We start from the raw sequence: 14,168 nt of genomic DNA, 5'->3' as shown, positions 1-14,168 counted from the left end.
TTCTATTTTTTGACTCCCTTATAGAAGATTAGGTGGCTTTAGGTCTGTGGGTTCATTTCTGGGCCTTCAGTTCAATTCTGTTCATCCCCAGGTCTGTTCTGTGCCAGTATCAAGCTGTTTTGATTATTATGGCTTTGTAGTAGAGTTTGAAATTTGGTATTGATATTTCCTCAGCACTATTCTTTCTGCTAAGGATCTTTTTTTGCTATTTAGGTTCTTTTATTGTTCCATATGAATTTTTTGGATTGCTTCTTCTATTTCATTGAAGAATGAAGTTGGGATATTAATGAGTATTGCATTGATTCTAGATAGCCTTTGACACTATTGCCATTTTCATGATGTTAATCCTCCCAATCCAGGAGCATGGGAGTTTTTTCCACATCCTTAATTTTAAGTTCTTTTTTTCAGGTTTTTAAAGTTTTCATCATAAAGGTCCTTCATTTCTTTAGTTAATTCCTAGGCATTTGAGTTTTCAGGGGGCTATTACAAAAGGAGTTGCTTTCCTGATTTCAGCCATGATCTTCTCATTGTTGGCATACAGAAAAGCCATTGATTTCTGAGAGTTAATTTTATATCCTGCTACTTTGCCAAAGTCTCAGATCAGCTTAAGTAACTTGGGAGTGGAGTCCAAAGAGTTCTTTAACTTTAAGGTTCTTTAAAGCCTTAGCTTTAAATAAGGCTCAAAAGAAAATTTATAGCTCTGAGTTTCTACATCAACAAATTGGAGAGATCTCAAACCAACAATTTAATGATGCACCTGAAGCTCTTGAAAAAGAGCAAGAAGCCAAACCGCAATCCAGTAGACAGATACAAATAATTAAAATTAATTCATAATTAAATAAATTAGAATCTAAGAAAACCATACAAATAATCAACAAAATAAAGAGTTGGTTCTTTGAAAACAAATAACAAAATTGACAAACCCTTAGAGAACACACCCAAATAAACAAAATCAGAGATGAGAATGGAAATATCACCATAGAAACAACCAAGAATCAGAACATTATAAGGGAATAATTCTCAAATCTTTATTCTAACAAATTTGAGAATGTGGAAGAAATGGAACAATTTCTAGCAAATATTGATATGCCCTAACTAAACCAAGATGATTTAAACCAACTTAACAGACTCATATTAGGCATTGAAATAGAAACAGCAATTTGAGACCTCCATCCAAGAAAAGCTCAGGAGGGCTGGGAAGGTGGCTCAGTGGTAGAGTGCTTGACTTGCATGCCTGAGGCCCTGGGTTCGATTCCTCAGCACCACATAAGCAAAACGAAAAAAGCCAGAAGTGGCATTGTGGCTCAAGTGGTAGAGCGCTAGCCTTGAGCTGAAGAGCTGAGGGACAGCGCCCAGGCCCAGAGTTCAGGCCCCATGACTGGACCCCCCCCCCCAAAAAAAAAGCCTAGGACAAGGTGGATTCACAGCAGACTCCTACAAGGCCTTAAAAGTGGAACTCAAACCAATACTCCTCTAACTCTTCAATGTAATTGAAAGTGAAAGTTCACTATCAAACTCTTTCTATGAAGCCATCATAACCCTCATCCCAAAACCAGATAGGGACTCATCCAAGGAAGAGAACTATAGACCCCGGGCTGGGAAGGTGGCTCAGTGGTAGAGCGCTTGCCTTGCATGCATGAGGCCCTGCATTCGATTCCTCAGCACCACATAAGCAGAAAAAAATCCCCAAAAAACAAAAAAAGAGAGTTATAGACCCATTTCTTTGATGAACATCAATGCAAAACTTCTCAACAAAATTCTCGCCAATTGACTTCAACAATTCATCAAAAAATTCATACACTATGATCAAAGAAGATTCATTTCATGGATGCAAAGATGGTTCAATATACACAAATCAATTAATGTAACTCATCACATCAACAAGAGCAAAGATAAGAACCACATGATTATCTCAATAGATGCAGAAAAAACATTTGACAAGATCCAAAACCCCTTTATGATAAAAGCTCTGGAGAAGTTAGGAATCAATGGAACATTCCTCAATATAATAAAGACTGTATGATAAACCTACAGCTAGCATTATACTTTACTCAATATTTTAAAGTATAAATAAAGTTTCAGCTTTATGTTTCTGATAAAAAAATATGGTACAGTTTGCCAGCCCTTAGAGGAAAGTTCTCTATCAAAATTAATATTAAAGATAATCAATATCATTATTAATAGTAATTGATAAATATTTATTTATATTATTAATTTTGCTAGATATGTTAGTATTAACATTTCTTTTTGTGTAACTTTCCCATACTGTGAGAAGCATTCATTGGCTTTGGAAAAATTCAGATTGTTATTGTAGGCAAGGAGAAAGAATAAAGCTTTATCTCTTACTATCCAGGAATAGATTTTTGAGGCTGAAGCTAAAAAATAATCCCAAAGCCAGACTTTACTTAGGGATAAGAGGATTTCTCCTATGCTTTTAACCCAGAGAGTGTCAAGAGATAACCCATAAACTTGTTTGTAGGTATCTCCATGGCTACAGTGTTTATGGTTTCTACCAATCTAGTTACATTGGTCTACTGGCCTCTGGAAGAAGAATAATAAATAAGAAATGATTTCACCAAACGCAAAACTGAAAATCTTGTGTTTTTAGCTCAAGGGATATGGAAAATGAGCAAGGAATAGAAGTAAGGGAAAGGTAAATGGATCAATGGAAAAGAGAAAAATATTAGTTTTTGAGATTCTGGAAAGAGAGGTTTCTAGAAAAAAATTCTCCCCATGTATAAGAGATGCTTCAAGAATGTCATATTTTTTGAACTGCTAATTAGTTGAGAGTAAACCTGAGACCAACTTACAAAATACAAATAATTCTTCTCTAGCATATAAATATTTGTAAAATCACTGTAATGCATTTAATAACATAATGACAACGACAGGATATTCCCTCCTCCCTCTTCTTCTAAATGCCATTGAACTTTTTGTGTCTATGACTTGCTACTCTAGAAACTTTATATAAATGTAGCCATCTAATATTTATCCTGTGTGTGTGTGTGTGTGTGTGTGTGTGTGTGTGTGTGTGTGTCTTGAACTTGGTTGCTCTCCCTGAGCTTTTCTTGTTTAAGGCTACCACCTGAGCAACAGCTCCACTTCTTGCTTTTTTTGTTTTTTGTTTTTGTTGTCAAGGGGCTTCAACTCTGGGCCTGGATGTTGTCCCTAAACTCTCTACCACTTGTGCCACCGTGCCTCTTCTGGTTTTCTGGTGGTTAATTGGAGATAAGAGTCTCATGGACTTTCCTGCCAGGGCTGGCTTTGAACTGCGATCCTCAGATCTCAGCTTTCTGAGTAGCTGAGATTACAGGTGTGATTACCCGGCTCTACTTCCTGATTTTTGGTAGCTAATTTGGGAAAAGAGTCTCATGGACTTTCCTCTCCAGGCTGGTTTTGATCTGCCATCCTCAGATACGCCATATATTACATTTTTAAATTTAATTAATTTCATTTTGCCTATTATCTTCTGGGTCGATCCATTAGTAGCAGTGTCAGGATATCTTCTCTCTTTATAACTGAATAATATTTGCCTCCCTATTTACCTTCCAATGTTAACTAAAAATGTACCTATTAGTTTTTGAATGTTTTGTTTTGTACCTGAAACTCCTCCTCAAGGCCAAATACTAAAGGTCTGCTTGTCAACTGGTGGTTGAGCTAAGGAGGTGGGGCTTAGATGGAGGGAATAGGTTACTCAGGGCATTTTCTTGATGGAATATTTTAACTTCCTTCCCTCATTTCTTCCTTCCTTCCCACCATTATTATATTTCCACCTTGCCATACTGCCTTGTTACAAGAGTAAAAACAATTAGACTAAAGGCCATGAACTAAAACTTTCAAAACTGTGAGCCAAGCTGGGCACTGGTGGCTCATGCCTGTAATCCTCGCTACTCAGGAGGCTGAGCTCTGAGGCTCGAGGTTCAAAGCCAGTCCGGGCAGGACCATCCGAGAAACTCTTATCTCCAATAAACCATTCAGAAAACTGGAAGTGGCACTCTGGCTCAAGTGGTAGAGCACTAGCCTTGAGCTGAAGAGTAGAAGGGACAGTGCTCAGGCCCAGAGTTCAAAAACTGATCAAAACAAACAAACAAAACTGAGCCAAAATGACCATTCTTCCTTTTAAGTTGTTTATCGCAGGTATTTTTGTAATGGAAACCTGACTAACTTATGTTCCTTTTTGTTATAGCATACAGGATAAAATGTGAGCAAACATGCTTGTTTCCTTGCCTCAATAAACTTCAAATTACTCAGTTATTTCTCTTCTTTCTTTCTTTTTTTTGGTAATTTTTTTATTGTGAAAATACCGTACAGAAGGGTTACAATTACATGGGTAAGGTAATGAGTTCTTATTTCTTTCTTCAGACTAACTTTCTAGTTATGAGTGAAATTGATGAGTAAGATGAAGAAAATCTTTTCTTTGGCCAATATATCTTCAAATATTGACCATAAATTGTCAGTGTCTCCATAGGAGATACTTTTAGCTTAGAAGAAGGAAGAAAATCAGAAAGAACCAACACTTAATCACTAGTTATACCTTTTCTTTTCTGATACTGATTGCACTCAAACACTGCTTCAAATGAAAGAGCATGAAGTAGAACTCAAAAGCAAATGTCCTTCAGAGCAAAAGAAAGAAAAGAATAAAAAGCATTTCCCCACTTAGCTTTGCTTGGTGCCAGGGAATCACTATTATTTTAGAATGCTGCCATTTGAAAGCTTTGAAATATTTTTTTAAAAAAATGATTACATTAATGTAATAGTCAATTTGAAGTTAGCAAGTATTTCATCCATCAAAAGTGTTGGGAAATGATTGAATGCATTTTTGAAACTAGTAGAAACTGAAATAATTTATTTTCTTGAGATTGCTGGGAAATAGTAAAAGAAAAATAACTCTATCAAGCACCAGGAAAAGAAGTGACAAATTGAATAATGCCAACCTTAATGTTAGTCAATGTTCACACATGGTCAATAAGTAGTATTAATGTCTGCTTTCAATTATTGCTCCCTTTAGAAGCCCAAAGAATTTGGGACAACTATCCAGTCTTTTCTGATTTAAACTATATGTGCACAAGTCAGTTTGATGGATGGCCTAATAAGGCTGCTGAAGGACAGCCCGATCCTCTGTAACACTTCACCAAGACCGGTGCGTAATGTATTATCCTAGGAAACATCTTATTTTCCCGTGGGGGATGTTTCATTGCACTTGAATTTCCTGGCTTTCAAGTCTGGGTGTACATCAAAATCATTGACCTGTAGGGGTTGGTCTCCATTCTCCCACTTTTCTCTAATTCTTTCCACTTCCCTAGAGCCAGAGTTATAATACAAGTGACTGAAGGCAGAGAACAGAAAGAACTTGAAAAGGATGTACTCAATTATATGGATATATTCCTCTTCTATTTTATTTAGGACAGAGTTAACTTTTTCAGGCTGGAGAAACATCATTACTTAAAAAATATGTGTCAAAATATTAACAACTTTAAAGTAAAATTAAAAAGTATTTTTAAGTAAACATTTATAGGTGAATATTTTAAAACACAAGTATTATACTAACAAACTACTTATCATTGATTTCCTGTTTATCACACACTTGTAATTGTTAACTGTTTGCTAAGAACTTTTCTCAAAAAAGATTAAATTTATAATATAATTTGAAAAGTCTCACATCTAAAGATGCTATTTTATCTGGAGACCAACTCTATTGACAGAAACTTTTACTTTTATGTGTAAGAATATTGGCCATTTATCAATGAAAGTGTTTGATGATATGCTGGATATTAACCAGCTAAACTGATTAGGATATAATCTCCTATCTGTCTTAAGCCTTTCATGTTTCTGACCTTAAAGATGAGTGAGAATGTTTCAGCTCCTTTTATAAAACCCTTACATAACCACAAACTCCCCTTTTGTATCTTTACACTTCTTTATCTTCTCTCATTTTCAGTTACACCTTTGTCCTTCTGTGATATCCAAGATTAAAAGAAAATAGACAAAATTAAAACAAGAAAATATAGCCCTGGAAATAACAGATATGTCCAATTTCCAAATCTTGAATGATAATTGATTGAATTATTCATTCCATCTACAAGCAAAGGAATCTGAAATACTGAAGACTGTACATATTAAATATTTGAAACAATTTGTTCAATGATAAAGGACTGTGGGAAAGACTGTATGCTCAAGAGCAAATTCTTTTTCAAAATGACACACTCTTCGGTCAGTTATGAATATAAATTGAGCAGCACCAGTCTTGAGGAAATACCTACAGTAGGATGGATAGAGTGGTGGGCAAGGGCCTGGAGGAGGAACCTTTGGTGGTTGACTCTGTGATCATCTGCTTCTTTTCCATTAGACATATAAGATATGATAATTGTTTCTTTCCCAGGAATTTTCTGAATCACAGCCTGATTATGATACTAACCTGTACATAGTACAGAAGAGTTTTGATTCTTTTTTTTTTTTAATCATCAAGGTGAGGTACAGAGTGGTTTCAGTTATATAAGTAAGGTAATGGAGTACCTTAAGGTAATGTCAACCTTGTTACCCCTTCCCTCAATTTTCTCCTACATTCCCTACCCCCCAACCTCCTCAAGTTGTACAGATCTTTTCCAATATATTGCCTAGTGAATATCACTGTTTCATTGATTCCCCCGTGTCCTTTGTCCCACCATTCTGTTGTTCCCCTTCCCTTCCCTAATCTAAATAAATGTATATACAATACCAGGGCACCAAAATCAAATACAACAGAAATTATACCATAGGGGGAATAACATACAAAAGAAACAAAAAAATCGAAAAGTACATTAAAAGCAACAACAACAAAAAACCTTTTGTGTCCATGTCTTGGAGTCCATTTCCCTTAAGATTTTCATATATAGTCATATGTACATAAGAATGGCCAATACACACATGAAGAAATGCCCAACTTCTCTGGCCATAAAAGAAATGCAAATCAAAACAACATTGAGATTCCACTTCACTCCAGTTAGAAGAGCTATAATCAAGAAATCTAATAACAATAGATGCTGGAGGGAATGTGGTCAAAAGGGAATGCTACTGCATTGTTGGTGGGAGTATAAACTTGTTTAGTCATTTTAGAAAGCAGTATAGAGGTTCCTCAAAAGACTATACATAGAACTCCCCCTATGACTCAGCAATCCCACTTCTGGGCATTTACCCAAATGACCACAAACAAGGCTATATTAAAGCTACCAACATAACTATGTTTATTACAGCATTATTCACTATAGCTAAAATATGGAACCAACTCAAATGCCCTTCAGTAGATGAATGGATATATACAATGGAATTCTATGCTTCCATCAGAAAGAATGATACCACCCCAGCCAGGTGCAGGTGGTTCATGCCTGTAATCCTGGCTATTCAGGAGGCTGAGAAATGAGGATCGTGGTTCAAGGCCAGCCCAGGCAGGAATGTCCAGGAGACTCTTATCTCCAATAAACCACTCAGAAAACTGGAAGTGGCACTGTGGCTCAAGTGATAGATTGCTAGCCTTGAGCTGAAGTGGTAAGAGACAGTGCCCAGGCCCAGAGTTAAAAAAAAAAAAAAATGAATGTAACCACCCCATTCATAAGGAAATGGAAAGACTTGGGAAAAAAATCATATTAAGTGAAGTAAATCAGACTCAAAGAAACATAGGTCCCATGGTTTCCTTATTTGAAATAATTAATATGTGTCTGGGATAATCTTAGCAGATGAGTTTGTTCCTTTGAAAGTTCTCATTTCACAAGTTTAATCATGGCTTGAAAAACGAACTCATATTCTAATGGCCCCATACCAACAATAAGAAAATGCCCTCATTTCTATCCTCTTTCCCTTTTCTCTCTTTGTTTTTCCTTCATTGTTTTCTTGCATGACTTTTCAAGCCTTGACATACATAATATAGAAAAGTATATACTTACAATAGTAATCTAAGTCTGGAACTTCAGTTATGTTAAGAACATAGCCCTGCGCTTTCCTTTGCAACCTCATGTACTTTTCATCGCTGAGCTGTCTAGCTAACACTGGAATCGCTGCCAATTACTAAAATTTTGAGCCAGAATAGCACAGAAATTTGACAACAATTTGTGTTGAATAATTTACTGAAACTAGCCATTTAGTTGCTGTGATTTTTTTTTTTGGCTGTGGGACTTGAATTCTGGACATGGGTGCTGTTCCTCAGCTCTTCAGCTGAAGGCTAGCGCTCTTCTACTTCAGTCATAGCGCCACTTCCAACTTTCTGGTGGTTTTTTGGCGATAAGACTTTCACGGACTTTCCTGCCTTTGCTGGTTTTGAACTATGATCTTCAGATCTCAGCCTCCTGAGTAGCTAGGATTACTGGCGCAAGCCACCAGTGCCCAACATCATTGCTGTGATTTTTGACGTTGACTTTAGGAACAGGGTGTTGGTGTGTAACTTATATCTGGACATCAGTATATTGCTAAGACTGGGATTACAGCCATGTACCACCATGCCCAGTTGCTGCGATTCATCTTTAACACGTAGGGTTCAGTGCTTTCAATAACATATTAATGTGTTTTAGTCATGAAATTTGCTGTTATTTAATGAATATAAAGTCATGTAAAGATGATTAAGTTCTTGATCTGCTTGTAGTTAGCAATCGTGTATATTGTACACAAAATACCCATCCCATTTTAAATGTACTTGCCTCAATAATAGCAAGGTTTCCTTTAAATTATGGACTATTGTTCTTGGAATAAACTGTACTCTGTGGTACACCTGTTCGCTATTGTCCCTCTTTCGTTTTGACTTTGAACAATAACTGTCAGCACTTCATCTTATGTCTTTAGTTCTCAGCATTTAATCTTTGCCCTCATGGAGTTTCTGACATCTGTTTTCAGCAACACACTACATCCAACGATAGCGCATAAACTACGCTGGTGATCTTCCACTCCAAATTATTCCTTTTCCAATGGCTCTCTTCATGTTTTCTTCCTGAAAGGTCTTTATATCATGAGATTTTTGGTTCATAGCCTCTGTTCTTGTGGTGTACTTATTTTTCTCTTCTATGCTAGAACTAATCTTTGATGTAATTTCTTTCCTGTAGCTGACACTACCTCTATCAAACAAGTCCATGCACACATATATTTGTGCCATGGTTTCTGTTTTCTGTTCACCTTAAGCATGATATTCTAGTCCTAATTTATCTTATTATCATTTTTTTTTTGTTTGGTCGGTTGTGGGGCTTGAACTATGGGTCTGGGCGCTGTCCCTCAGCTCTTCAGCTCAAGGCAAGCACTCTACCACTTGAGCTACAGCGCCACTCTTATTATCATTTTTTATTAAGACAGTTTGGTCAGTTTTAACCATCTTGTATCAGTTTAAAGATTTTTCCAACTAACCATCCTCAGCTTCTCTCAGATTGCATCTCTTATTATTTCTAAAAATGATTCTTCTGCTTGAATCCATCTTCTAACTGCATGACTAATTGATGTCTTCATCACACTATAAGTAGGTGCTTGGTACCTGCCAGTTACACAGTTGTACAGTCAAGGCTATCCCTTCAAATAAAAACCATGAATGCTAATGATGCATACAGTTCTGTATGTACAATGGATGTTTGATTTATTTTCCCCATGATGCTACTCAATTTCTGCTATGCTACCTTTCAACAAATCTAACCTTTATAACTTATCATTTAAGTTAAATACATGAACTTTTATTTTGCTTTGAAAGCAACATTTACCTTTGGGAAGCATATTTAACAAAGATGAGTACAAAGAAATATTTGGCAGACCACACAATGATTTAAACAGAACTGAAATATACCATAAGCCTGCCTGAGAACTTATCTGCATGGAATGTAAAGCCTTTGATACTGAAATTTCTTTTGACTTTTGTTTATTTACTTTGAAAAACAGGTCAAAATTACTTGTGTAATAAATCAATGAGTAAGGCTTTATTACCTCTTCTTTTCCTCCCTCCCTATCATTTATTTATCTATGTATCCATCATCTGTCTATCATCTATCTATCATCTATCTATCTATCTATCTATCTATCTATTTATCTATCTATCTATCTATCTGTCTGTCTGTCTGTCTGTCTGTCTGTCTGTCTGTCTGTCTGTCTGTCTGTCTGTCTGTCTGTCTGTCTGTCTGTCTATCTATCCACCTATCTTTCTAGTCAGTAACTTTTTACATTAATAGATGTATAAGTTTTCTACTAGTTTTTCAAGATTCTGTTGAGACAATTCAAATTTATATATTTTATATTCCTGTAACATTTTATCTAGTAATTTTATAGTGTTTTACTTATTAATTTTGTTGTTGTTGATGGTCATGGGGTTTGAACTCAGGGCTTGGCTGTTTGTACTCAGGGCTAGTGTTCTAGCACTTTGAGCCACAGCATGGACTTTCCTGCCTGGGCTGGTTTTGAACTGTGATGCTCAGATTTCAGCCTCCTGAGTAGCTAGGATTATAGGTGTGAGTTGCCATCTCTTGGCTTATTATTACTTTTTATTTTTTCTATTAAACAGTAAGTTCTTTAATTCAATTGGTTAAAATGAATTTCTAAGAGGACTTTCTCTCCAATGATAACACAATATGAAGTATTTTCATTAATAGCAATCATTTATAAGCCTATAAATAAAACCATAGCATTGGTTTTGAATAATTTAAGCCAAATCATTCAAAAGAGCTGAATTCTCAGTGAGAAAAAGAAAGAAAAAATATAGAAGCATGTACATTTACCTTCAAAAGTATCTTAATCATTGGCTCATTAATTTTAAATTTCCACAATTTTATTTAAAAATTTTCAGTTTCAACATCATTTTGTGGTATATATAATAAATAATAAATGTAGGTATGTGCATTTATCAGAAATAATACATATAAATAAATATAATGCATAATAAGGTAAATATATAAATACATTTATTATCAGAATATTTCCTACTCTTAATCAACTTCATTACTGAATGTTTCATTTAGGAATAAATGTTTAGCTTTATTAAGTTCCATCATCTGAGAAAACTATCTTAAATGTCTTAAAATGTCTTATATTAATTATAGCCTCAATAACATTTACAAGTTGTTTAGAAGTCTTCCAGTGATAGTTCATACATTTGTCATAATATTACAGTTATTTCCAGGACATTACACCCTCAAATGTCAATATATTTAGAGTTATGTTTTCTAGTATGTGATAAAGTATTTTCATTTAGAATAGAGCAACATTTTATTGTTATATTTGATGCATACATTAGTGGCAATATATAAGAATGTAGAATTAAGACATAATATTGAAGGATATGTAAGTTATGCTCATTTAGGAAGAAAATAACAGTTAAAAATGAGAGTTTGGAAAATACCTTCTTAGTATTGTTTATACTGATGCAAATCTAAGTTAAACATTTAGCCCCAAGGGCTATGCCCAATCCCATCTAATAGTCTTGCAATTGTTTTCATAAACTAGGCTTCTGGTTACATTTCTGATCTTTAGTTTGGCACATGAATGTATCACAGCCCATCTCTACCCTGATCTTGACACGACATCTCTTGTGCACATGTATATACTTCTGTTTTTGCTGTTCCTCTGTTTTGGCCAGTAGACATGCCCTCTCCTCTTTCTTTTGAATTAGTGCATTTAAAAATTTAACACAAGTAGTAATTCTCCAATTTTCCCAAATTATACAGATATCCACACTCTAGATTCTATAGAACTTGGATATCCCTTTATCGAGGCAATAACAGCAAGTTTCCTTTTTCTTTTTCTTTTTCTTTTCTTGGTCATGAGGCCTGAAATCTGGGCCTGGGCACTGTCCCTCAGCATTTCAGCTCAAGGCTAGCACTCAACTACTGGAGTCACAGAGCCACTTCCAGATTTTTCTGCTTATTGGTGCTGAGGAATTGAACCCAGGGCCTCATGCATGCAAGGCAAGCACTCTACCATTGAGCCACCTTCCCAGCCCAAGTTTTATTTCTCTAAATAGTTATTTGGCTACAAGTATATGAAAGAGAGAAACCATATTTAATTTGACCATGTATTCTCTCAGTACAGTGTCTGACCTAGTCTGGGTTGTTATTCCAAAATACTCCTGAAAACTTGTCTTATTAATAACACAGGTTTGATATTCAAAGTTCTGGAGACTGAGAATTCTAAGATCCATGTGCCAAAAGATCCAGTTCCTGGTGAAGAACTGAGCTTCAATTGACAGGTGGCTGTTTCCCCTTTTTTCTCTTCTGTGTATCTTCTGGGGCTCTCTCCCTCTCCCTGGAGCACCAATTTCATTCATGAGGGCTCTATTTTTATAACTCTTTTAAGATCCTACATCCAAACATCATTACATGGGGACTAGGATTCAACATACAAATGTTTTTGATGATAAAAATAAAAAGATTCAACCTATGATACATAGAAAGTAAGTAATCAATGTAGTTTTTCATGAAAATATGAGACTGATTTTGGTAAGCCAAGTCATGATGACAATTTACTTATCTTAAAGTCATGGATGTAAATTTCACATGGACATGTACTTTATTTGACAAATATTCCCTTCAATCAATAATAAAGGAAAGCTCCATATAGGTTGTTAAACTATTTACTTTGGAAGAAGAAGAAAAGAAGTCATCTAAAATATCTCCCTTAGAAATTTGACTATTGAGCAATGCTATATGTAAAATATTTACATTTGCTAACTTTTTTTAAATTAAAAAGTTTTTTTATTGTGGAAATACCATACAGAGGGGTTACAATTACATGAGCAAGTTAATGAGTATATTTCTTATCAAACATTGCTGCCTCCTCCTTTGTTTCCCCTTCCCATCCCTGCCCTTCCCACCCCCCAAAGTTGTAAAGTTCGTTTTTCGATATAGCATCTTGTACATTTTATTGCTGCAATGGGTCCACCTGTATCCCTATTTAAACAATTTTTTCCCCTTTCCCTCCACAAATTATACAAACATCAAATACAGTGAAAACGGGAGTTGTACCGTGGGGGAGGGATATACAAAGCAACAAAAAAATAACTTTATAAACATGTTAGAAACAATAACAAGAAAAACCACTTGAGTCCTTATCTTGGGGATCATTTCGCCTAACATCAACTTATCTGACTTTTTCTGCTTGTCTCAGACATATACTAGGTATTGCAAATAAGGGAAACCATGGGACCTATGTTTTTTTGGGCCTGGCTTACTTCACTTAATAATTTTTTTTCCATAACTTGTTTTTTGAGCTAAGATTCAATTAAGCATTTATTTACCTTTAAGTTTATTGGATCTAAAAGGTAAGTTTTTTTTTTTTTTAATCTGGTCATGGGGCCTAAACTCTGAGCCTGGGCACTGTCCCTTAGCTCTTTGCTCTACCACTTGAGCCACAGCACCACTTCCAGGTTTTTCTGCTTATTGGTGCTGAGGAATTGAACCCAGGGCCTCATGCATGCAAGGCAAGCACTCTACCACTGAGCCATTAAAAGGTAAGTTTTATAGCTGGTTATAAATCTAATAGGTTTTTCTCACTGGTTTAGAATTTAAAAAAATTCTGCTTAAAAAATGTGATGACTTATACCATAAGATATGAAACCAGACAGAAATTTCATGTCTTAGCTTCTTTAGTATTATGCCGTTGACAGTCTTAGTGTCTTTGATGGAGCTTTTGCATATGAAGATATTGATTGCCTAGCACAGGACCTGGCAAGTGATTCTAACACAGTGTATCATTAAAGGAAATATTTCCTTTAAGCTGTTTGTGTAGTAGGGGCTGATGAAGGGCAAGTGTGCAGTAGGTCTTAAAGTAGATAACAATGGTTAGTTTTACTGTCTGATATAAAGAATATATATATATATACACATACATATGTACACATATGCATATATACACACAATAAAAACACACACATATATGGGAAGAAGTTGTGGACACAATAAAACAATAAAAATATTTGAATTTTTTAGCAAAAATAATAATTCTGAATTGGCAATCAAATTCAATTGTGAATTACCTGACAAAAGACCACTAACTGTTTCAAATGGAGGAATTATGGCTTAATGGAAATTAAAATGCTTACTTAATGACTATTACAGAGAATTCTTACAACAACAACAACTTAATAATTCTTATAGTATATAAATCTGGTATTTCAAGTGCCTAAAATACTCCTACATGTCTTTCATGTTTAACTCATATTTTCTTTCATAAAGCCTTTTATAGTC

The 14,168-nt window shown here is 35.2% G+C and overlaps 1 protein-coding gene across 1 annotated transcript in view; it reads right to left on the bottom strand.

Moving 5' to 3' along the window:
* Positions 1–14,168, bottom strand: part of Ralyl (RALY RNA binding protein like) — a 662,376-nt gene that overhangs the window by 154,632 nt on the left and 493,576 nt on the right. The window lies entirely within an intron of this gene.

The sequence above is a fragment of the Dipodomys spectabilis genome, unplaced genomic scaffold (genome assembly GCF_019054845.1).
Source record: "Dipodomys spectabilis isolate Male_0828 unplaced genomic scaffold, ASM1905484v1 ptg000387l, whole genome shotgun sequence".
NCBI lineage: Eukaryota > Metazoa > Chordata > Mammalia > Rodentia > Heteromyidae > Dipodomys > Dipodomys spectabilis.
This window is presented reverse-complemented; position numbering and strand designations above follow the sequence as displayed.